Source organism: Chiloscyllium plagiosum, unplaced genomic scaffold, assembly GCF_037043375.1.
Source record: "Chiloscyllium plagiosum isolate Xiang-an unplaced genomic scaffold, Cpla_swu_hap1 HiC_scaffold_47, whole genome shotgun sequence".
Taxonomy (NCBI): Eukaryota; Metazoa; Chordata; class Chondrichthyes; order Orectolobiformes; family Hemiscylliidae; genus Chiloscyllium; species Chiloscyllium plagiosum.
In genome coordinates, this window is record NW_028270185.1 from 18648075 (window position 1) to 18650764 (window position 2690).

The window sequence follows — 2690 nt, forward strand, 5'->3', positions numbered from 1 at the left end:
ATCTAGTCCTACCTGCCAGCTCCCGGCCCATATCCCTCCAAACCCTTCCTATTCATATAGCCATCCAAATGCCTCTTAAATGTTGCAATTGTACCAGCCTCCACCACTTCCTCTGGCAGCTTATTCCATACCCGTACCACCCTCTGTGTGAAAACGTTGCCCCTTAGATCTCTTTTATATCTTTCCCCTCTCACCCTAAACCTATGCTCTCTCATTCTGGATTCCCCAACCCCAGGGAAAAGACTTTGTCTATTTACCCTATCCATGCCCCTCATAATTTTGTAAACCTCTATAAGGTCACCCCTCAGCCTCTGACACTCCATGGAAAACAGCCCCAGCCAGTTTAGCCTCTCCCTATAGCTCAAATCCTCCAACCCTGGCAACATCCTTGTAAATTCTTTCTGAACCCTTTCAAGTTTCACAACATCTTTCCGAAAGGAAGGAGACCAGAATTGCACACAATATTCCAACAGTGGCCTAACCAATGTCCTGTACAATGCTGCAAAATGACCGCCCAACTCCTGTACTCAATACTCTGACCAATAAAGGAAAGCACACCAAACGCCTTCTTCACTATCCTATCTACCTACGACTCCACTTTCAAGGAGCTATGAACCTGCACTCCAAGGTCTCTTTGTTCAGCAACACTCCCTAGGACCTTACCATTAAGTGTATAAGTCCTGCTAAGATTTGTTTTCCCAAAATGCAGCACCTCGCATTTATGTGAATTAAACTCCATCTGCCACTTCTCAGCCCATTGGCCCATCTGGAAAATGGTTGGAGGCATTGAATGCTACGAAGGCTGTGGGCTCAGACAACATTCTGGCAATAGTACTGAAGACTTGTGCTCCAGACCTTGCTGCTTCTCTAGGTTCTAGCATAATTACAATAGTATCTCCTGACAATGTGCTGCACGGTGACTCAGTGGTTAGCACTGCTGCCTCACAGGGCCAGGGACCCGGGTTCAATTCCAGCCTTGGACGACTGTCTGTTTGGAGTTTCACATTCTCCCCGTGTCTGCGTGGGTTTCCTCCCACAATCCAAAGATGTGCAGGTCAGGTGAATTGGCCATGCTCAATTGCCCATAGTGTTAGGTGCATGAGTCAGGGGTAAATGTCAGGAAATGGGTCTGGGTGGGTTACTCTTCGGAGGGTTGGTGTGGACTTGTTTCCACATTGTAGGGAATCTAATCTAATCTAATGTGGCAAATTGCCCAGGTATGTCCCGTACACGAAAAGCAGGACAAATCCAACCTGGCCAATTACCACCCCATTAGTCTACTCTCGATCATCAGTAAAATGGTGGACAGTGCTATTCAGCAACATCTGCTCAGCGATAACCTGCTCAGTGATGCCCAGATTGGGTTCAGCTCCTGACCTTATTACAGCGTTGGTCCAAACATGGACGTTGGTGGGGTGAGCACAGGTTGGAAGAGCCAAATAGCCCCCTGTTTTTTTTTAAGTCCTTAAGCTGTTCATGAGAACTTACTGTGGGCAGGTTGACTGCTGTATTTCCCATATTGCAAAAGTGACCTCTGATTGCCTGTAAACCCTGAGGTCATGAGGAGACGGATAGAAAGTCACTTCTTTTTTCCCCAAGCAGGTTTTTTTTAAAAAAATATTCACTCACGAGATGAGGGTATCAGTGGCTGGGCCAGCATTTATTGCCCACCCCTAATTTCCCAGAGAGCAGTTAATAGTCAGGCACATTGTTGCAGGTCTGGAGTTACATTAAAGCGGAAAAGGATGGCAGTTTCCTCCCCTAAAGGACATTTGTGAACCAGATAGGCTTTTCCCTGAAACCTGGCAATGGATTCATGGTCATCATTAGACTCCTAATTCCAACAGCTGCTGTGCAGGATTAAAACCTGGGTCCCCAGGTCATTTTAACTTGGTCTCTGGATTAATAGTCCAGTGACAATACCACTAGGCCATCACCTCCCCCATATTAGATATTTTGGCACTGCTGACAGGTGCTGCTACCTGAGAATGATGGGGGGGAAACATCCTCCCTGACTTGCCTCTGTGGAAAATGCTGCAACAGGTTCAACACTGCTCTTTATAACCCAATCTAGCCATCACCCAGTGGCCACGGTTGCAATGTTGGACTTCATGCTGTTTCCTTTTACTATGGCTCGAAAGACTTGTGTCAGAGTCACTGCTAATTCCTCAGCTCTGTGTGAATCATCTGTCATTATTCCAAAAATCCCTGGCTGATGAGTATAGGTGGGGCTGAAGTTTCACTTCTACAGGGGGAACAAAGATTCCGTTATTGTGTTTAGCTGACAGTCTTCTGATGCCCAGAGGAAAATGTTCTCGGTGAAGTTCAGCGACAGCAAATGATTGGAGATGTTTCTGGGTCGAGAATTGGGATGGCGGGGGTGGGGGAGAGAGTGGTGTGCAGCGGGCCAGCAGTGAGGAAGTGAGCGGCTGCACATAAACTGGGAGAACACCGCTGAAAACTGCAGGGAGAGAGAGAGAGAAGATGAATTACCAGAGTCTGAGAGCAGGAGAATTCTTTCAAACCCTGCAAAATGGTCTCGAATGCACTTCCCAAATTGAGAAATCAGTGACTGATTCAGTAATAATTTTCAAAAGGCAGGCACAGGGCAATAAACAAAACCCTGCAGGATTATGGGGAAAGAGCAGGCAAGTCAGACTGGTCGTATAGTTTTAGAACATAGAACAATA